Source organism: Bubalus kerabau, chromosome 5, assembly GCF_029407905.1.
Source record: "Bubalus kerabau isolate K-KA32 ecotype Philippines breed swamp buffalo chromosome 5, PCC_UOA_SB_1v2, whole genome shotgun sequence".
Taxonomy (NCBI): domain Eukaryota; kingdom Metazoa; phylum Chordata; class Mammalia; order Artiodactyla; family Bovidae; genus Bubalus; species Bubalus kerabau.
In genome coordinates this window covers 33,242,158-33,265,618 of record NC_073628.1, presented here as the reverse complement: position 1 = coordinate 33,265,618, position 23,461 = coordinate 33,242,158, and the positions used below count along the sequence as shown (strand labels likewise).

Sequence of the window (23,461 nt, the reverse complement as noted above, 5' to 3'; positions counted from 1 at the left end):
TTGTGACTTTTTGGACTGTAGTCTGCCAGGCTTCTCTGTCCTTGGGATTTCCCAGGCAAGAATACTGGAGTGGGTTGCCATTTCCTCCTTCAGGGGATCTTCCTGACCCAAAGATCGAACCCATGTCTCCTGTGTCTCCAGCATTACAGGCAGTTTCTTTCCCCATTGAGCCATTGGAGAAGCCCCTCTTTTACTTGTTACTGTCCAGTTTTCCCAGAACCACTTATTGAAGAGTCTTGTCTTTTCTTCATTGCATATTCTTACCTCCTTTGTCATACCTTAGTTGACCATAGGTGTGTGAGTTTATCTCTGGACATACCATCCATTCTAAATGTAATAGCTTGCATCTAACAACCTGAAATATCTTGAATAATGCCATGGGGTTTTGCAGCCTGCCGAGGATGTTAAATGGCCAACTTCTGGACCATTATTTTGGCTGGTCCTGATATGGGAGAGAGGAACTGCCATATTTTACTTTGTGTGTGCAGCTAGCAACTGTTTTGGAGGCTCTTGACTCAATTCTGTTTTCCATCCTATTTTGTGTGAAATAGTTTTATCTACGTAGCAGCTTTTGACTCCCTAAATTCCCTACGGTTCCACTCACATCTTTTCCTGTGTAGAGCATTGCAAAGTACATAGGCACATGCTGGGTGAGAGCAGTGTGAGAAGTCAGGGTAAAAAATGTAACTGCTTTTAGAGAAAGGCTGTTCATCAAGAAGCTGGCCTCTTTTTTCCATCTTGGATAAGGAGCTAAAAATTAAGATCTTGTGATGGCCTTCAGTCCTTAAAGAGAAGGATCTCCAAATCTGACTATAGGTTAGTTTTGGATGGGTTTGTTGGCCTGAGATGGTAGTCTGCCAGTTGTGAGGGGACCTTGTTTTTACAATGCTTGGCCAAGCTCTCTACAAATAGAAATGTTTGCACTGAATGTTAGCTCTGTCCTGCTGTCTCTTTGGTTTTGGTCCTCCCATTATGGCAGGACCCCTGGCCAGCATTGTGGCTTGTCATGTCAGCCCCATTGGCTATCCTGTCATACTCTGAGGTACCATTGCCTCTGAAGGACAAGTTTTATTTCCTTCAATAGAAGGAGTATACTCTAATTGGAGTATGCCTTTCTTTCTTCCTTTCCTTTTCCGCTTCCTTTCTTTTCCCTCTTACACTGTTGGTGGGAATGCCAATTTTAAATTTTGAAGTAGTTTCAAACTTAAGAAAACCTAAGAAAAATATATTATGACATAGATATTTCTTCTTCCAGAATCATTTGAAATTAAGTTGCAGATAAGATGTCCTTTTATCACTATGTGCTTCAACGTGTATTCATTCTTTTCACTTTTATTTTAAATATTAATTGATTAAGAGAAATGGGTCCCAAATGTTTGTGTATAATAAGATATTGACTAGGCAGTTACACAGGCTGAGAAGTCCCATGATCTGCATTTGCAAGTTGGAGACCCATGAAAGCCAGTGGTGTAGTTTGAAGGTTAGACAGCCAAAGAGAAGTAGTGTAGATTCTAGTCAAAGTCTGATGCCTAAGAACCAAGAGCACTGAGGCCAGGAGAAGATCCATGTCCCAGGTGAATAGTCAAGCAGTGAGCAATCTTCCTCTACTTTTTTGTTCTTCTTAGGCCCTCAATTAATTGGATGATGCCTACCCCACCAAGGAGGGCCATCAGCTTTATCCAGTCCACCAATTCAAATGATAATCTCTTCTAGGGACACCATCTCAGATCCACACAGAAATAATGTTTAACCAGGTACTGGGCTTCCCATGGCCCAGTCAAGTTGACTCATAGAGTTAACCATCACACTCTCCATCCCCACCTCCAGGTAAGGAGCTAATTGTAGGAGGGCTAAGGGAGTGGAAAGACGCTTACTCCTTGGAAGGACAGTTATGACCAACCTAGATAGCATATTCAAAAGCAGAGACATTACTTTGCCAACAAAGGTCCGTCTAGTCAAGGCTATGGTTTTTCCTGTGGTCATGTATGGATGTGAGAGTTGGACTGTGAAGAAGGCTGAGTGCCGAAGAATTGATGCTTTTGAACTGTGGTGTTGGAGAAGACTCTTGAGAGTCCCTTGGACTGCAAGGAGATCCAACCAGTCCAGTCTGAAGGAGATCAGCCCTGGGATTTCTTTGGAAGGAATGATGCTAAAGCTGAAACTCCAGTACTTTGGCCACCTCATGTGAAGAGTTGACTCATTGGAAAAGACTCTGATGGTGGGAGGGATTGGGGTAAGAGGAGAAGGGGATGACAGAGGATGAGATGGCTGGATGACATCACCAACTCGATGGACGTGAGTGTCAGTGAACTCTGGGAGTTGGTGTTGGATAGGGAGGCCTGGTGTGCTGTGATTCATGGGGTCACAAAGAGTCGGACATGACTGAGCAATTGATCTGATCTGATCTGAAGGGAGTGGATATCTCCTATAATGCTATGTGGTTTTGGCTTTTAGATCAAGGGGTCAAGATTGATAAAGGACTCGTGACTTTTAGTGTTGGTTTATGAGGGGGAAAACAATTAAAAATAAACAATAAAGGCACAGGAGATCCTCCATTCTCTTACTAAAAGGACAGGTACAATTGGATTTCTTATCTTGCTAAGATAGAAGGAATGTTAGATCATGGTTTGGCCCACCAGCAGGCAGGCTTGACATTGACCCAATGTCAATGGGTCTCACTTTGACTGTGTGGTGGTAAATGGTTAATCTGATGAGCGCCTAACTCCTAACTGATATATGATGAAATGGTGGAAGAGACTAGAAGCCACAATTCTGCCATGTCATGCAGCTATTGGATCACAACTCTTATGAGGCTCACCATTCTATGCTTTTCCAACCTCTTCCTTTGTGAAGCAACAACCTCCCTCATAGGCAGTGAAGGGGGACGGGAGGGGATTAGACGACACTACACAGTCGTATATATGCAAGACCAAGGGGCCTTCTCATTCCTGTGTGTTGAGTACAAATGGAATAAGCAGCAGCAGACTTCCAAACCTGCTATTGGTTTCCTCCAATAAAGCCTATGATAAAGGCCTGGTATATGTACTGTTTGGCCACCTGGCTTTGTTTGCTCCATGTTATTCAGTTGCCTGAATGTGCTGACATTATTTATTAATTCTTATCAATGAGCATTTGGATTTTTTTTTTTCTTCTCTTTGGGGCTATGACAAGCAATGCTGCTATGAGCAGTGCTGTATATTTAGTGACCACAAACACATTTACCTAGGAGATATTCTAGGTGTGGATTTATTAGATAGTAGAGCATATGTATCTTCAACTTTTTGAAATATTTTCTAAGAGTTTTTCAAAGAAGTTATGCCAGTTTTATCAGCCACCAATCTGGGAGTTCATATCTTTTGCTCAGTGTTGCTCTCATTGCTCAGTCCTTGCTAATGTTTGATAGTCTCAGACCATTTCATCATAACCAATCTTGTGTGTGATACTGTAGTATTTTATTGTGATTTTACTCTTTTGTGAAGTGAGTTTTCAAATGTTTTCTTCATTTCATTTATTTTGCTATCCATTGAATATTTTTTGTTAGAATTCTTTCATTACAGCCTTAGGTATGATCCACAAATTGTGTGTTATATTTTCACTTTCATTGAGTTCAACATATATTTATAATTTACCTTGAGACTTGCTTTTTTACCTATAGATTATTTCAAAGTGTGTGGTTTAGTTTCTGAATATTTGCAGATTTTCATGTTATCGTTCTACTATGATTACTAGTTTGATTCCAGTGTATCATAGAACACACTGTGTATGATTTAACTACTTTTTAAACTGTGAAGGTTTGTTTTAAGACCACTATGGTCATATTGGTGTATGTTCCATAAGAATTTGAAATGAATGTAGATACTGATGCTGTTGGATGGAATGTTAGATAAATATCAGTTAGATCCTATTTGTTGATGCTGTTGAATTCTTGTATATATTTGCTGATTTTCAGTCTAACTGTCCTATTAACTTTTGGGAGTTTAGTGTTGAAAACTTAAACTATTGTAGATCCATGTATTTTACCTTTCAGTTCTATCAGGTTTTCATTCACATATTTTGCAATTCTGTTGTCTGCTGCACACAAACTTAGAATAGCTATGTCTTCTTTGTGGATCGGTCCTTTATTATTATATAATGTCCTTCTGTGTTTCTAGTAATTATCTTTTCTCTGAAATATAATCTATCTGGAATGAATGTAGGCTCTTCTGCATTCCTTTGATTTATGTTTACATGATATAACCTTTCCATCCACTTACTTTCATCCTGATCGTATAGTTATTTTTGAAGTGAGTTTCTTGTAGGTAGCATATAGTTGACTATTCTGCACCTTATACCAGGGAGGTCATGTAAAACCAGATGAGGTGTCCTGATTTTTATTTATATTTATTTCCTGACCTTTGCTGCAAATGACTTAAGAACACCTCCAACAAGAACTTTTTCAATGAGGTAGTAATTAATAAACACAGAAAATTAGGCTCAAGGAAATGATGATGCAGATATGCTTTTCATGGGGGCTAAAATATTGTTATACTTGAGCTTAAACTTTGGAAGTCAGTATTGCTATCAGTTCAGTTCAGTTTAGTTACTCAGTCATGTCCGACTCTTTGTGACCCCATGAATGGCAGCACGCCAGGCCTCCCTGTCCATCACCAACTCCCGGAGTTCACTCACACTCACATCCATCGAGTTGGTGATGCCATCCAGCCATCTCATCCTCTGGCGCCCCCTTCTCCTCTTGCCCCCAATCCCTCCCAGCATCAGAGTCTTTTCCAATGAGTCAACTCTTCACATGAGGTGGCCAAAGTACTGGAGTTTCAGCTTTAGCATTAGTCATTCCAAAGAACACCCAGGACTGATCTTCAGAATGGACTGGTTGGATCTCCTTGCAGTCCAAGGGACTCTCAAGTCTTCTCCAACACCATAGTTCAAAAGCATCAATTCTTCGGCATTCAGCTTTCTTCACAGCGCAACTCTCACATCCATACATGACCACTGGAAAAACCATAGCCTTGACTAGACAGACCTTTGTTGGCAAAGTAATGTCTCTGCTTTTGAATATGGTATGTAGGTTGGTCATAACTTTCCTTCCAAGGAGTAAGCATCTTTTAATTTCATGGCTGCAATTGCCATCTGCAGTGATTTTGGAGCCCCCCAAAATAAAGTTTGACACTGTTTCCACTGTTTCCCCATCTATTTCCCATGAAGTGATGGGACGGGATGCCATGATCTTTGTTTTCTGAATGTTGAGCTTTAAGCCAACTTTTTCACTCTCCTCTTTCACTTTCATCAAGAGGCTTTTGAGTTCCTCTTCACTTTCTGCCATAAGGGTGGTGTCATCTGCATATCTGAGGTTATTGATATGTCTTCTGGCAATCTTGATTCCAGCTTGTGCTTCCTCCAGCCCAGTGTTTCTCATGATGTACTCTTCATGGAAGTTAAATAAGCAGGATGACAATATACAGCCTTGATGTACTCCTTTTCCTATTTGGAATCAGTCTGTTGTTCCATGTCCGTTCTAACTGTTGCTTCCTGACCTGCATATAGGTTTCTCAAGAGGCAGGACAGGTGGTCTGGTATTCCCATCTCTTTCAGAATTTTCCACAGTTTATTGTGATCCACATAAAGACTTTGGCATAGTCAATAAAGCAGAAATAGATATTTTGCTATAGTTGAGCTTAAATTTTGAAATTGAACTTCCCTGAAGTCAAAGTAATAAGGTATTTCATGTAATTCTCATTATCAGCAAAGAGGGAGGGCATTCAAATTACCTGCGCTTCTAGACCAGCACTGTCCAGTAAACTTACAGCACTAACTTTCTCTACCTTCTTTGTCCAGTACAGTAGCTGCTAGCCATACATGGCTGTTAAGCACTTGAAATGTGGTTAGTAGCTCAGAAAATGACTTTCATTTTTATTTTCTTTTTATTAATTAAATCTTAATTAGCCACTGGTGTCTCATAGCTACTTAACTGAAGGACCCAGGTCTAGGGAAAAACATGTTGCATCAAGTAGACTAGAATAATTTATGAGTCAGATGTATATGCGACTGTGGAGAAGCTACTTAACCTTTGAGTATCAGTTTCTAGATCTGTGAAATGAGTACAATGGTGATATCTAATGCTAAGACTTTGGGGAAGTAAATAATATGTGCAATGTATTTAACACAAAAATCCAGTCCTGTTTTATAATGTTCAGATAGTAAAGAATCTGCCTGCAGTGCAGGAGACCTGGGTTTGATCCCTGGGTCAGGAAAATCCCCTGGAGATGGGATTGGCTACTCACTCCAGTATTCTTGCCTGGAGAATTCCATGGACAGAGGAATCTGGTGGGCTACAGTCCATGGGGTTGCACAGAGTTGGAAACTAGTGAGTGACTAACACTTTAACTTTATAATGCTTGGAAATACCTGATTTGTCAGACTTGTATGCCACAAAACCTTTTACATGCTCTAATGTGGAAGTTTTGTAGAAGACTCAATAACTAGCTATATTTAAGCATCTTGGCCGATAACTGGTTTCTATCCATAGAACCAAAGGCCAATCAACACTGATAACAGCCTGAATCTGTTCAAAAGCATGGGATTCTCTTTTTTTTTCTTGTCAAATTATTAAGGATTTCAATCCTAATAGTACTATTTAGTAGCTCTTTCAAACTTGCTGTTCAGTATTTCTTCATTATGAGTGTATTAAGAGCAAAAATATTAATTTCAATGAGCTTTCATGAGGAGATTCATTACTTTTAATAAAAAGGACAGTTGCTAAGGTAGGAATACCATATGTATTTAACAAAGATAATGTCCAGACTTTGGGCTTGATACACTGCTGTACAACTGACTAGAGTCTGGCATCAAGCCCCAGCACGATGTCAAGATAGAGAAATCAAAGGCTGGCACTCAGTTGGTAAGGACATGTATCAGTAGGTCTTGAGTTTATCCTTTTTTTGTGTGTCAATTTTATTGTTTTGCAGATTTAGGTAACCGGTACTTAAAACAACCCCTGACTCATCCTTCAGATCTTCAGGAAGATACCCTAGAGTAGGGATTGGCTACCCACTCCAGTATTCTTGCCTGGGAAATTCCATGGACAGGCTACAGTCCATGGGGTCACACAGAGTCAGACATGACTGAGTGACAAACACTTTCATCCTTCAGTACAAGAAGTAATCAACAGAATGCTCTTACAGTAATTAGAAAGCTACAAATAAAGTTTGGGATTGCTATTGACTAGACTGTACACTGAAGGGCAAGTTAGGAATTTGGGTGTTTTTTAAAATATTGCTAGCTTCTGATATTTTCCTGTACAAAAGGCCCAAGTGACAGAGTGCCAGCCTAGATGTTTAAATAGCAAATGACTGTGTTTGTGTGTGTATACATATGTTTGCAAAGTATATGAAATAGGTCTTATGGACTATAGCAAACTGCAAACTCTCTTATGCTGTTTCCAGTAGAATTTCTCCCTAGATGATAGTGTAACAGTGATCACTAGAAACAAACTTTATTTCAGGTTGGTTTGCCCCATTTGGAAGCTATTTGACTAAGAGCTCCTACTCTATAGGAGAGTGGAGTTTTGAAAAAAATGACTGACATTCTTTGTTTGCAGGTTTGAAAGTGTCTTTAAAAAATAACTCAGTTTTTCCAGTACAGTCTTATATGAGTTCATCATATTTTTTGTCTAACATCATTTATGGCCCATTAGACTTTGAACAGTATTCATTACAAAATAACCACTTAATTAGATGAATAATGTGTGAAAACTGTGTCAGGACAATAGAGCTGGGAAAAAATATTTCCCAGATATCAGCGGGAACTGTGGTCTCTTATGCTACATCATGTCTTTGAGTCAACTTATTTATTTTTTGCAGTCAGGTTTGAAGCCATATACAGAGATTAAGTACTTAACGTTCTTTGAAATAAAAATGTGATACTTAGACTTATTTGATAAACTCTTTGATACCCTTTTTATATTCTGCTTTGCATGCTTTAATTTTGTCTTGCTTCTGCTTTAAAATCAGAAATGATAGGATCAGGCCTTATCATGTGTCCAATCTCTAGAACTTGTTTCATTTCAGAGAAGAGAAAAAAGTGTCTAAAGAAGGAGTCAGAATACAGTTTTAGAAAATCTTCATATCACAAAGTATTTCTTAATCCCTTGATTGCCACCTAATCTCACTGGATACAATGATTTCAAGGTACATATAGGACAAGAGGAGGAAGTATTTAACTGAGTATGGTTCTGAGGTGGTGATCAAAGATGATCAGCTTCCTAAACTGAGTCTTACACCAACAAGAGTGGTGAAAGCTGGGTGTGGTAAGTGGGTCAACCTGGCAGTAGGGACAACATGATGAAAGATATATAATGATCTAGGGGAGCAGTATAGGGGTTTGCTTTTGCGGGAGTTTTCCCCACTTTTGCTGAGGGGGGATGAAAGAGAGTAGCAGGAAGATGAAGCTGGAAAGGAAGGCAGGATCCACTTTAAGGAGCTAAAACTTTAACCTTAGGAATGAATTTTAACCATGGTGAGGCCTGTGTTTTTAAAAATATCACTAGCCAACCCTTGATAGGTAAATTTTGGGAAAGATAAACTGGAAGTAGTGAGATTCTTACCTTAACACTTACCATAGAACTACTAAGTAGTTGGCACCAGGGTGATGATTACGGACCTAGCGAGCACTGAATTCAAGTGACTAGGGGAAATGAGAAGGAAGAATAATAATCAGAATTTAGTAAGTATCCATGGGAGTGGAGTTGGAAGGGAAAAAGGGAGGAATTACAAATGAGGTATTGGTTTCAAATCTTGTCATTTAGGGATTTGGAGGCAGAGGCGATGGAGTGTATTCGAAGGGAAAGATCATTTAGGTTAGGGTTTACTGAGTCTGAGGTGTCTACAGTAGGACATTCAGATGAAGATGACCAGTAAGCAGTTGAATATGAGTCTAGGGGTCAGAAATGAAGTCAGAGCTAGAGAAATGCCTGGAAGAATCAGAGATAAAACAAAAAAGGTAAAACAGGTTCATTTTTGAAGCAGATTAGTGAAGAGAAAAAGAAAAAAACAGCAAAAAAAAAAAAAAAAAGAATTAATGAAAACTGGGGTACTGGCTGAACTAAATGATGGACAAGAACTAAGTTTATGTGTAAGTTATTTTTAGAAAGAGCAAGACAAAACAAACCGGCTATACCTCAGAAGACATTTAAAGTGTGCTGCTCTGAACAAAGGTTGGGCATTAGCCTTAGTGTCTGACTGGACACCTGAGGCCACGCCCCTGGCCATGCACACCCGCACCTGCAGCCATGGGCACTTCCTGCTGCCTGGCCGCCATCTTGAGAGATGTTGGCCTTTTCTAGCCTGAATTCCCGATTTAGGTTAAGGGTTGTGAAATCACAGTACATACAGCTCCTTGCTTTTACCCTTTGAGCATCTCCAGAAGGAGGAAGCTACATTATTAATACTCTCAAGTTGACAGGCGCACCTGGGGCACCGTATCCTGTCAGCTCACTACCTCTGGTGAATCATCCTTCCCTACTCAAGGAAGGACTCTAAGAACGGAGGGCACCTGTGCACCTAAGCCGGCCCACAGCCCCCATGCGGGGCAGGTGGGGTGGGGTTAGGGTGGGGGGTCACCAAGCCCTGCAGTCCCTGTGCAGGCCTAGTGGCTCAGCTTATCAGGAAGTCCTGCAGGTGTGAATGGTACTCTTGTTTCTCTTCTCAAGGGTCACTGCTCATGGCTGCCTTTTCGAGTTGTTACATGCATTTTGTCCAGTTTTTTAGTTTTTCATGTCTCTTGGGTAACTCTTGTTTTACCTCTCAGTCCTGACAGCCACATCCTGGATTTTGCCTCAGATGACTGGGTGAACAGTGTTACCATTTACTAATAGAACTGACCTCAAGAGAAATAGGATTTGGAGGGAAAGTCAAGGGTTTGGTTTTGGATATATGTAATTTTGAGATGCCTGTGAGAAACTAGATTGAGATTGTAGTAGAGTTTTGGATGTATGGGTTTGGAAACCAGAGAATCAAATATGTAAGTAATTCCAAGTAATCCTATAAGAGAAACCATGTTTATTAGTCTTTCTCTAAGTATTACTAAATTTTCATGTGAATTTGGCCACCTTGGCTGGTAAATGCAAAGGTAAAGAATCGGTCAATATGTGGGATATGATTATGATAATGATTCTGGTTAGAATGCTTTCTTTTATTCAGTATTCAAGCAGTATATCTTCCTTCCAGTCACATAACTTTTGTTCACAATGTCTTTCCTTGACCAATATTTGCAATATCTGTATTACAATTCATATTGCAGTTTCAACATCAACCAATTAAAACTTTTTTCTCATTTAATTGTAATTATTTTCCTTTGACTCATGGTTTTTTTTTTTTTTTTAATGAATACAGTGTTTCATTCTCAAATGTGAGTTTTTCTAGTTATTTTCTGATTGATTTTTGGCTTGATTGGACTGTAGCCAGAAGGTATACCCATGAGATTTTGTTACTGAACCACAATTGTTTTTTTCAAGGGGCTTTATGGTTCCATAAAGTCCACTTTAGTTCTTTAATGCTGTCAGGTCATATTTGACTTTATGTATTTTCCAAATAGGACATTCCACTTAAAGACATGGTAATATAGCCATCATTACTGTATCCTGTTATAAGGAGAACAAATTCTTAGTAAACTCGTACAAGTAGCTATATTTCCATGAAAGTAAAAATACTGAGTTTCCAATTGTGGAGGGCTTGGGTAGAGAAGAGATAAATGTTTCAGTTTTACTTACAAAGATATAACCTACCAGGTTACTATATGTCATAATTAGCTTAAGAGGAAAGCTTTCCCCATATCTGGAAATCACAGATTAAAAGTCAGTAATATTTCAGATAAAAACTATAAAACATAATTATATTCATCAGTTATAATCATCATAATTATATTCATCTGTCCTACATAGTAATCCTTGATCTTAATATTTTGTTAACAGTTTGAAGAAACCATCAGGGTTCCATCAGTGTTTCCATTAGATTTCTGTAATTTCTTGCTCAGTTGAGTAGTCTGATCTGAATGTTTTCAGAAACCTGTACTTGTCAAAATTCCTTTCTATAAATCTTCTTTTTTTTAATTAATGAAGCCCCTTTTGCAAAAAGCATCAGAGTGAAACAATAAATCTCTTTGAATGACAAATAAAACTTAAAAGTCTTGATTAAATATCTGATCACAATGCAATTGACAAAGAAACATGATTACCAAGGTGACATACAATGTGTGATGATAGTAGCTAGAATTATGACTGGTATTATTATACTAGGACGTAGCCAATTTGTAGAAATTTCATATGATTTCTAGGACATTTATATTAATGACAGTTACCCATACAGTATAACTTGAGATTTATCACCACTCATTTTCTAATGCTTTTCATGTAGTTTAAAATATCAAATAATCCTAATTAGTTTAATATTTCTCACTGAGATGCTTCAGGGCCCCTCTGAAACATCCCAAAGTTAACTCAAGATCCAAAAAAACTTTAGTTAGAATTTGATCCTTCGAATTTTGTCAGAAATATCAAAAAAGTTTCAAAATACTTGGTCAGATAGTGTTTTAAGGGGACTGTAAAGCACAAGTTATTCACTTAACCTAAGTGTTACTATGAAGGAAATGGCAACCCACTCCAGTGTTCTTTCAAAGGCAAATAGAGAAAGTTACAACAGATCACTTAATAGGTAAGAAATGTAAAGTCTGTAATCCAAAACAACTCACTATTCCAAGAAAACTTGATTCTCTTAACAGAGAGAACATCAAACTTCAGTCTTACATTTATTTATTTTTAATATCAAAGTCCCTAATTAGATTCATTTACCTAATTACAATCCAATCTAATCCTAACCATTCCTGACCATGTGCAAAACTCTTTTCTCAGGGTTCCTTTCCCATAAACCATCTACAATTTTATGTATGCATATTGTTGTTTAGTCGCTAAGTCATGTCCAACTCTTTTGTGATCCCATGGATTGTAGCCTGCCAGGATCCTTTGTCTATGGGATTTTCCAGGCAAGAATACTGGAGTGGGCTGCCATTTCCTTCTCCAGTGTATCCATATTAGCTTATCCTTTATTTTCACTCCCATTTAGAAATAACCAAGATTAGGACAAAATAAATTTGTTTTCCCTTAACAAAATGTATTTATGTTTTTCATACTTTCTTGCACTGAAAACACATATTTTACTTTCCTATATGCTGAAATATTTCCCTTATTATTTCTAGTAGCTTGAATTACACATATTTTACAATTTTTCCTTATTTTTTAAAAGGCTAATATTCCATTAGAATACACCTGCCGATGCAGGAGACATGGGTTTGATCACAGTGTTAGGAAGATCTCCTGGAGAAGGAAACTGCAGCCCCCTCCAGTATTCTTGCTTGCAAAATCTCATGGACAGAGGCGCCTGGCCAGCTACAGTCCACAAGGCTACCAGAGTTCGACATGACCCAGTGACTAAATAACAAAATTTCCATTCCATTCCATATACATTGTGTGTGTATATATATATATATATATATATATATGTATTTGTGTGTGTGTATATATATATCACATCTTGTTTATCAATTCCTTCGTCAGTGCTGCAATGAACTTTGGGGTTCATATTTCTTCTCAAATTACAGTTTTCTCCAGATACATGGCCAGGAAGGGTGTTGTTGCATCATAGGATAGCTCTATTTTTAGCTTTTTAGGGAACCTCTATACTGTTCTACATAGTGGCTAAACCAATTTACACTTCCACATTGTGGGAGGGTTTCATTTTCTCCACACCCTCCCCAGCATTGATTGATTATAGATATTTTGATGATGGGTATTCTGACTGCTGTGAGGTGGTGAAGAAGAAGTGAAGTGAAAGTAGCTCAGTTGTGTCCAACTCTTTGTGATTCCATGAACTATACAGTCCATGGAATTCTCCAGGCCAGAATACTGGAGTGGGCAGCCTTTCCCTTCCCCAGGGGATCTTCCCAACCCAGGGATCGAACCCAGGTCTCTTGCATTGCAGGCAGATTTTTTACCAGCTGAGCCACAAGAGAAGTAATTACAATTACTTCATTGTAATTTTGATTTGCATTTATCTAATAATTAGTGATGTTGAGCACCTTTTCAGGTGTCTCTTGGCCATCTTTGTGTCTTCTTTGGAGAAATGTCTATTTAGGTCTTCTGCCCATTTTTTGATTCTTTTACATTTTACTTTTGAGCTGCATGAGCTGTTTGTGTATTTTGGAGATTAATCTCCTTATCAGTAGCTTTATTTGCAAGTATATTCTCCCACTCTAAGGGCTGACTTTTTGTTTTTTAGTTTTTTTTTCCTAACTTTTAATTTTATACTGAAGTATAGCCATACTGGGAGAAGGAAATGACAACCCACTCCGGCATTCTTGCCTGGAGAATCCCAGGGCCGGGGGAGCCTGGTGGGCTGCTGTCTATGGGGTCACACAGAGTCGGACATGACTGAAATGACTCAGCAGCAGCAGCAGCATAGCCATACCTTGTAGGTCCATCCAAGATGGATGGGTCATGGTGGAGAGTTCTGACAAAACATGGTCCACTGGAGAAGGGAATGGCAAACCACTTCAGTATTCTTGCCTTGAGAACCCAATGAACAGTATGAAAAGGCAAAAAGATAGGATACTGAAAGATGAACTCCTCAGGTCGGTAGATGACCAATATGCTACTGGAGAAGAGTGGATAAATAACTCCAGAAAGAATGAAGAGATGGAGCCAAAGCAGAAACAACACCCAGTTGTGGATGTGACTGGTGATGGAAGTAAAGTCTGATGCTGTAAAGAGCAGTATTGCATAGGAACCTGGAATGTTAGGTCCATGAATCAAGGTAAATTGGAAGTGCTCAAACAGGAGATGGCAAGAGGGAACATCGACATTTTAGGAATCGGCTAACTAAAATGGACTGGAATGGGTGAATTTAACTCAGATGACCATCATGTCTACTACTGTGGGCAGGAATCCCTTAGAAGAAATGGAGTAGCCCTCATGGTCAACAAAAGAGTCTGAAGTGCAGTACTTGGATGCAATCTCAAAAATGACAGAATGATCTCTATTCATTTCCAAGGCAAGTCATTCAACATTACAGTAATCCAAGTCTGTGCCCCAATCAGTAATGCTGAAAAAGCTGAAGATGAACAGTTCTATGAAGACCTACAAGACCTTTTAGAACTAACACCCAGAAAGATGTCCTTTTCATCATAGGGGACTGGAATGTAAAAGTAGGAAGTCAAGAGATACCTGAAGTAACAGGCAAATTTGGTCTTTGATTACAGCTGTGATAAGCTGCAGTAATCATGATTATAATTTTGTCTTTAAATATTCAGTTATCTTCTAAAGTGATATTATAAATAAGAACATTCTTTTATACCTATGGGCTTCCCTGGTGGCTCAGATGGTAAAGAATTTGCCTGCAATGTGGAAGACCTGGGTTCAATCCCTGGGTTGGGAAGATCCCCTGGAGAAGGAAACGACTACCCACTCTAGTATTCTGGCCTGGAGAGTTCTATGGGCAGAGGAGCCTGGCAGGCTACAGTCCATGGAGTGTACACATATTTATACCTACACATATATTTACTATTTCCAGTGTACTTCATTCATTTATTTAGGTGTCCATTCTCAACCTGGCACTTTTCCCTTTCTTATCAACAGACCTTCTTTAACATTTCTCATAGTAGAAGTCACCTGTTGATTAATTCTCCAGTTTTTAATATCTGAAAGGGTCTTTATTTCACTTCTTTTTTTTTTTATGACTTTCATTGTTGTGTGTCGAATTCTAGGTTAACATATTTGTTTCTTTATTTCTTCAGTTCTTTAAAGATGTTGCTCCACTATTTTGAGGCTCACCTTTAAGTTTGTTTGGCCAGACCATAGCAGCCTTTATAAGGCCTTTTTTATTTTTATTTTTTTGCACTACTGAGGAAATGCCCTTCTAAGTATGCTACCTGGTGCCGCATGCAAGGTTTTTCTGCTTTGGTGGAAACTATCCCCAGCCTTTTATGAGCCCTGGAAATTGACTCACACTTTTTTTGTGTGGTTCGCTCTCTACTCTCAGATAAGTTCTTTTAAAGCATGTATTGATTAGTATTCAATTGAGAAACACAGGAGAGACACAGGGGAACACTAGTCTCCCTCAACTCCTGTTTATTTTTGCTCAGTCTGGGATACTGCCAGGCTCTACTACATACCCACACCCAGAGCGTTACCCTAGAAAGTGAGATTTTAAGTGAGGCATTCATAACATTCACTTCCTTTGTTTTCCTTCTATCGAGGATTGCTCTCCTTCACTGCTTATTGTATGCTGTCTGAAAGCTATTTCATATTTTGCAGTTTTTAAATCATTTAATGTGGGCAATTTACTCTAGCCCTTATTATTCCATTTTGGCCAGATGTGAGCATTCAGACATTGTGTTCTTAGTTACATTAGAGTGTCTTTCACAAAAAAAAAACAAAATGGAGCATAACAAAGTTTTCAGGGGCAACGACTGTCATCTGGGATCAACTCTTAAGATTTTTTTGTCATTTGATTTAATTTTTTCTTTCTTCCCCCAATTCCACACATTCTCTGGAAGTTCTGAGAATTTTATCCTGTCACAGGGGGATGAGAAAATGTGGTAGTGACAACTAGATATCTTTCAATATCTGTTTTTCCTTTTTTTTAAAAATTTAAATTTGTTTATTTTAATTAGAGGCTAATTACTTTACAATATTGAAAACACCTGTTAATGAAATGTCATGTCCAATTTCTTGAAATATCCTTAAAGGGGAGCACCCTTCTTTGTTCTTCCTTCCTTCCTGCTAGTTGGTATTTGAAGTGATAGTTATAGTTTGAGCTTCCAGTTTGTACCCTGAGAAGGAGCCATGTGCTGTAATGGAAGAGCAGACTGGAAGGTGTCTCAGTTCTAATGACACTGGGAAGCCACATACCATATTATTTGTTTATACCATTTTGGGGCAATTTTTACGGCAAAAGCAAAAATAAACTTGTCTAATTTCAGCCATTGCTGTTCTGAATCGTCCATCATTTTTGATTGAGGCTCTCAAAAAGCCATATGTGAGAGAAGAGAATGACAATGGGAAGGCATGTGTGTGTCTGAGTAACTCATTAGCCAAGGATTGTATTTTTTCATATACTTCACCCATGCCTCTAAGTTCTAAAGTTACTTCAAGACTGCACTACAGTTTTAAAAACACATTCATATCTATTATCTGACTTGATGTTTTCAACATCTACTAGTTGGCTAGGGCAGAGAATATGGTACCATTTTAGAGGTAAAAAAATTAAACATTGAATAGTGTAATGTCTGCAATAAGCACTAAACTAGTTCATGGGAAAGAGAGGGTGGAGCTCTATTCTTCTACACCAAATCCAGTGCATCTTCCAAGAACTTTTGAAAGATCTATCTATTGTTGATAGAATATTCTGTAGAATTGTGAGGTAGGAAATGTTTGAAGGAGCTACCGGATTCTGACTGTTTTATTTACCATTCCAGCAAAAGGGTGAACCATGGATGACATTGACAGGACTGAGACTGAGAATGAGGAGACAGGAAGATGGAAAAACTTTAATTCATGGATTAAACGCAACTTCAACTATGAATGCTATATGACTTTCCTTAATGGCTGCTACGGCTGCAACTGGGAAGCCAAACAGGAGAAGAAAGCTAGACGACCACTCTGCTGCTGCTCTTTGGTGCAGAGAGTTGGGCAGGGGGAGACCGACCACACTTGCTTTTGCCTTGAGAGAAGTGCTATAATTGTGTGTGTGTGTGTGTGTGTGTGTGTGTGTGTGTGCGTGCGCCTACATACATCATGTGTAATGGGTCAAAAATAACTTTATTTAGTAGGTTAAAGGTGATCAGAATTGGATAGCTAAAGAATAGAGAATGGCAGAAGAAATGGTATCGGAGGAGGAGTCAAAGGACTTAGTATAAGGTGTATTTTAGGTGGAACAGAGGATAAGAAGGGAGAAGTGATGCGAACTGAAGCTAGAGATGGAGGCAGGACAGATGTTGTGTGGTTTTAAGAATTTGACTTCTGCCATGTAAGCAGTAAAGAGTCCCTAGAGATTTTTAAGATACGGAGAAACACAGTACTGTGTTTAGTGAAAAAAGAATTTCCATTGTTGAATTTATGCATACATGGCAATAAACAATAAGTGATCGGATGGAAAAAAATGTGTTAACCAAATTATGAAGTATCTTTATGTCAAACTAAAATATTTGAAATTTATCCTGATAACAGTGTGGAGGCTTTGAACATTTTTGAATGAATGGCAGCAAAAAAAAAAAAAAAAAATCAAAATAAGAAGATGGATTTATTCATCAGGCTTATTGAATGTGTGCCACAGTGAATAAGACCATTAAGGCTTCTAACCCTCCTGCACCTCACAATCTAGTAGGATGAGTTAGGTAGTAAACGGTAGTGAAGAAAGATGGCTTTGGCTACAGAGAAGAGCTCTGAAGATAATACATAGGAAAATGTGTTATGTGATGGGAACGTGGTTATAGAAGACTGCTTTGAGACAATGTTATCTGAGCAGTCTGTTAAGACGACACAGGGGCCAGCCGTGTATATGCATAGGGGCAAAAATATTTCAGGCAGAGGAACCAGTAAGTGTGAAACTCTTGAGGTAGGAACAGATTTGGTCATGTTCTAGAAACAGAAAGAAAACCAGTGTGGCTGGAGTTGAGAAATGGCATCAATTGGTAGAATGAGTGGAGATCAGGAATGGGCAAGGCTTGACCATGTAGAATTTTTGGGCCATGGCAGGTAGTTTGGGTGATATTCTTGTATAGTAGAAAGCTCTGGAAGAGTTGTGAGCAGGGGATTGACTTTATCTGATATATGTTTTTAGAAGGGCACACATGTTTTGTGTAGAGAGTATCAGTTCAGTTCAGTCTCTCAGTCATGTCTGACTCTTAGTGACCCCATGGACTGCAGGACACCAGGTCTCCCTGTCCATCACCAGCTCCTGGAGTTTACTCAAACTCATGTCCATGGAGTCAGTGATGCCATCCAACTATCTCATCCTCTGTCGTCCCCTTCTCCTCCCGCCTTCAAACTTTTCCAGCATCAGGTCTTTTCAAATGAGTCAGTTCTTCACATCACATGGCCAAAGTATTGGAGTTTCAGCTTCAGCATCAGTCCTCCCAATGAATATTCAGGACTGATTTCCTTTAGGATGGACTGGTTGGATCTCCTTGTAGTCCAAGGGCCTCTCAAGAATCTTCTCCAACACCACAGTTCAAAAGCATCAATTCTTTGGCTCTCAGCTTTCTTTATAGTCCAACTCTCACATTCATACATGACTACTGGAAATATAGCTTTGACAGATGGACCTTTGTTGGCAAAGTAATGTCTCTGCTTTTTAATATGCTGTCTATGTTGGTCATAGCTTTTCTTCCAAGGAGCAAGTGTCTTAATTTCATGGCTGAAGTCACCATCTGCAGTGATTTTGGAGCCCAAAAAGATAAAACCTCTCACTGTTTCCATTGTTTTCCCATCTATTTGCCATTAAGTGATGGGATCAGGTGATATGATCTTAGTTTTTTCAGTGTTGAGTGTTAAGCCAGGTTTTTCACTCTCCTCTTTCACCTTCATCAAGAGGCTCTTTAGTTCCGCTTTGCTTGTTGCCATAAGGGTGGTGTCATCTGCATATCTGAGGTTATTGATATTTCTCCAGGCAATCTTGATTCCAGCTTGTGCTTCATCCAGCCTGGCATTTCTCATGATGTACTCTGCATATAAGTTAAATAAGCAGGGTAACAATATACAGGTTTGATGTACTCCATTCCCAATTTGGAACCAGTCCATTGTTCCATGTTTGGTTTTAACTGTTTTCTTTTTTTTTTTTTTTGACTTGCATACAGGTTTAGAGGTGGGTAAAGTGGTCTGGTGTTCCTAACTCTTTAAGAATTTTCCACAGTTTCTTGTGATCTGTATACTCAAAGTCTTTAGCATAGGCAATGAAGCAGAAAGCAGATTTTTTTCTGGAATTCTATTGCTTTTTCAATGATCCCACAGATTTTGACATTTTGACCTCTGGTTCCTCTGCCTTTTCTAAATCCAGCTTGAACATCTGGAAGTTCTTGGTTCACATACTGTTGAAGCCTAGTTTGGAGAATTTTGAGCGTTACTTTACTAGAGTGTGGAATGAGTGCCATTGTGCAGTAGTTTGAACATTCTTTGGCATTGCCTTTCTTTGGGATTGGAATGAAAACTTACCTTTTCCAGTCCTGTGGCCACTGATGAGTTTTCCAGATTTGCTGGCATATTGAGTGCAGCACTTTAACAGCATCAGGTTTTAGGATTTGAAATAGCTTAGCTGGAATTCCATCAACTCCACTAGCTTTGTTTGTAGTGATGTTTCCTAAGGCTCACTTGACTTCCAGGATGTCTGGGTCTAGGTGAATGATCACAGCATTGTGTTTATCTGGGTCATGAAGGTCTTTTTAATGTAGTTCTTCTGTGTATTCTTGCCACGTCTTCTTTATATCTTCTGCTTCTTTTAGGTCCATCCCATTTCTGTCCTTTATTGTGCCCATCTTTACATGAAATGTTCCCTTTGTATTTTTAATTTTCGTTTTTTCCTCATCACTTTCTTTTTTTTATTTAAATATATATATATTTTTATTATTATTTTTTTTTTACTTTACAATATTGTATTGGTTTTGCCATACATCAACATGCATCCACCATGGGTGTACACTTGTTCCCCATCCTGAACCCCCCTCCCTCCCCATACCATCCCTCTGGGTCATCCCAGTGCACCAGCCCCAAGCTTCCTGTATCCTGCATCGGACCTGGACTGGCGATTCATTTCTTATATGATATTATACATGTTTTAATGCCATTCTCCCAAATCATACCCCCTCTCTCTCCCACAGGGTCCGAAAGACCGTTCTATACATCTGTGTCTCACATACAGGGTTGTCGTTACCATCTTTCTAAATTCCATATATATGCGTTAGTATATGGTATTGGTATTTTTCTTTCTGGCTTACTTCAGTCTGTATAATAGGCTCCAGTTTCATCCACCTCATTAGAACTTTGAGACTCTAGTCTTTACCATTCTATTTTTTCTTCTATTTTTTTTTGCATTGATCACTCAGGAAGGCTTTCTTATCTCTCCTTGCTGTTCTTTGGAACTCTGCATTCAGATGGGTATATCTTTCCTTTTCTCCTTTGCCTTTCACTTCTCTTCTTTTCTCAGCTATTTTAAGTCCTCCTCAGACAACCATTTTTTCTTTTTGCATTTCTTCTTCCTGGGGATGTTTTTGATAACTGCCTCCTGTACCTCCATCCATAGTTCTTCAGGCACTCTGAAGAACTACAGCAAGTCCCTCCCATCAGGAAGCTTCCACAATCCTCTTTTCCTCACCCATCAGAGGGCAGATAGAATGAAAACCACAATCCCAGACAACTAACCAAGCAGATCACATGGGTCACATTTCTAACTCAATAAAACTATGAGCCATGCTATGTATGGCCATGCAAAACAGATGGGCCATGGTGGGGAGTTCTGACAAAATGTGGTCCACTGGAGAAGGGAATGGTAAACCACTTCAGTATTCTTGCCTTGAGAACCCAATGAACAGTATTAAAAGTCAAAAATATATGACACTGAAAGATGAACTCCCCAGGTTGGTAGGTACCCAATATGCTACTGGAGAAGAGTGGAGAAATAACTCCAGAAAGAATGAAGAGATGGAGCCAAAGTGGAAATAACACCCTGTTGTGGATGTGTCTGGTGGTGAAAATAAAGTCTGATGCTGTAAAGAACAATATTGCATAGGAACCTGGAGTATTTGGTCCATAAATCAAAGTAAATTGGAAGTGCTCAAACAGGAGATGGCAAGAGTGGACATCGACATTTTAGGAATCAGTGAACTAAAATGGACTGGAATGGGCAAATTTAATTCAGATGACCATTATATCTACTACTGTGGGCAAGAATCCCTTAGAAGAAATGGAGTCACCCCCTCATAGTCAACAAAAGATTCCAAAATCCAGTACTTGGGTATAGGTTCAAAAATGACAGATTGACCTCTGTTTGTTTCTGAGGCAAACCATTCAGTATCTCACTAATACAAGCCCATGCCCCAACCACTAATGCTGAAGAAGCTGAACAGTTCTATGAAGACCTACAAGACCTAGAACTAACAGCAAAAAAAGATGTCCTTTTCATCATAGGGAACTGGAATGCAAAAGTAGGAAGTCAAAAGATACCTGGAGTAACTGACAAGTTTGGCCTTGAAGTTCAAAATGAAGCAGGGCAAAGGCTAACAGTTTTGCCAAGAGAATACACATGTCATAGCAAACACCCTCTTCCAACAACACAAGAGATGACTCTACACATGGACTTCACCAGATGCTCAATACTGAAATCAGATTGATTATATTCTTTGCAGCCAAAGATGGAGAAACTCTATACAGTCGGCAAAAACAGGACCGGGAACTGACTGTGGTTCAGATCATGAACTCCTTATTGCAAAATTCAGACTTAAATTGAAGAAAGTAGGGAAAACCACTAAGTCATTAAGGTATGACCTAAACCAAATCTCTTATGATTATAATGTTATAAATAGGCTTCTACAAAATTCCATTAGGGTAAAAGAATACAGAGGTCTCTCCAGCCTGAGGAGGGTAATGCTGCACTGTAACTATATAGACCTTTGGGGAATATAAACAGATATTGCTGAGGTACCATGGATAAATGGAGCTAAATGAGACCTCCTTTTTTCTCTTCCCAGAGAGAGCGATTATTTTACCCTTGGTTGATTGTGTCATTTTGCTTGTCTGCGCTTTTACTTTTCACATGGATAGAAACTTCAAATGAATTCAATGGCTTTGACTGGTGAGTTTCACTTTTTGTATTTTCATTTGTGTAAGGGCTCTTTGGTATAATTACCACATGGATCTTACTTCAGACTGAAAAAATCTGGTGACATAAGAGGGAGGGTGGACAAAGTTGTAGTTTTGCAGCTGGTGGATGGGAGGCCTGACTCTGAGGAAGCATAAGCATGCTCAGCACCCTCAGCTACTATACCTCCCTTCCCTGCTCAGTCTCACTCTTAGACCAAATCCGGCTCAGGGGGGAGCTTTCTCTGTGCTTCCAGTCCTTCTATTCAGATGACTCCCTTGTTTCCCAGCCTCTTTTGCCTGCGTTCACTGATGCCTACACCAGTTAGTCTTCATGATCTTGGTCCATGAACCCTGATGTCTCTGCCTCACCTCCAGCCTCTACTTCTTCCTTCTGTCCCCACTGGGTTTCATAAGACTCTGGAGACAGAAACAGTGTCCAATCTCAGCACGTTTGTAGCCCAGTTCCTACTCTGGACTGCTCCTGGCTCTTCCCGTTTTTCTGGCCTGACTGGAACAGCATACCCATTAGTTGGTCTTTGAGGGGAAAAGGGGTATCTTTGAGCGTGAGGCTTTTAAAAAATGTAGTATAGTTTATTTTTTCCTTCGTAGAAGTACAGTATGGTTTGTTATTTTAAACATTAAGAAATGTAGAAAAGTAGATAATATCATCTTATTCTTGAGTAGCAATCACTTGGTATACTTCCCAGTCTTTTTTCCTGTGCCTGTTTTTATATTATGTTCATACTATATATATATAATTTTTATTTTTTCTCTCATTTAAAATAGTTGTACACATTTTGACAAATTATTAAAACTCTTAATGATAATCACTTTAAATGGTTTTAAAGTATTTCCTGATATGAAGGTAGTATAGTGTTGCTTACTTAACCACTTTTTATTGTTTAGGCATTATGATTAATTTTCTGTTTTTATAAAATAAGAGTGAAGAGAAATCTTTGTGTTCTGACTTATGGTCTTACAGGAAATTCCCACAAGTGGCATTATTCAGTCAAGAAGAATAAGCACTAGTAAAACTCATTGTGCCTGCTACCAAAGTATTTCTCAAAGATAGTACAGTTTCCATTCACAATAGAGGTATTTGACTTTCTGTTTTAACCCTCCATTGACAGCATTGACTATTCTAATTTTGAATTGTTTTTATTAATTTTATTGATGAAATTTGCTTTATTTTAATTATTTACCAGGTATCAAAACTTATTTCTTTAGTAACTTATTTTCTTTTTAGTTCTCTCTGTTTGAATATATTTATCTTGTGGAATCTAATTTTCTCATTTATATGCATTCTTTATTTAGAGATAAGTTCTAAGTTTCTCCACAATATTGGAAGTAAGAAATGTTTCATTTCTTTATAAAATTTCCCTCAGTTTTAAATAACTTTACATTGAGATGTAATTGAAATATAATGTTACATTTATGTTAAGTATATATTATAGCGTAATGATTTGCTATTTCTATATATTGTGGAATGATCACCATAGTAAGTCTGGTTAATATTCTTTATCACACATAATTTCAGATTTTGTGTGTGATGAGAATTTTTAAGAAACT

At 38.6% G+C, this 23,461-nt stretch overlaps 1 long non-coding RNA gene across 1 annotated transcript in view; it reads left to right on the top strand.

The window, feature by feature from the left end:
• LOC129652612 (uncharacterized) overlaps positions 1 to 22,988 on the top strand; it is a 37,321-nt gene extending 14,333 nt beyond the window's left edge. Inside the window, exons 2-3 of the long non-coding RNA XR_008714621.1 lie at positions 21,781 to 21,884; positions 22,875 to 22,988. This is a non-coding gene — a long non-coding RNA (uncharacterized LOC129652612). The remainder of the gene's footprint in view (positions 1 to 21,780; positions 21,885 to 22,874) is intronic.
• The last annotated feature ends 473 nt before the right edge of the window (positions 22,989 to 23,461 follow it).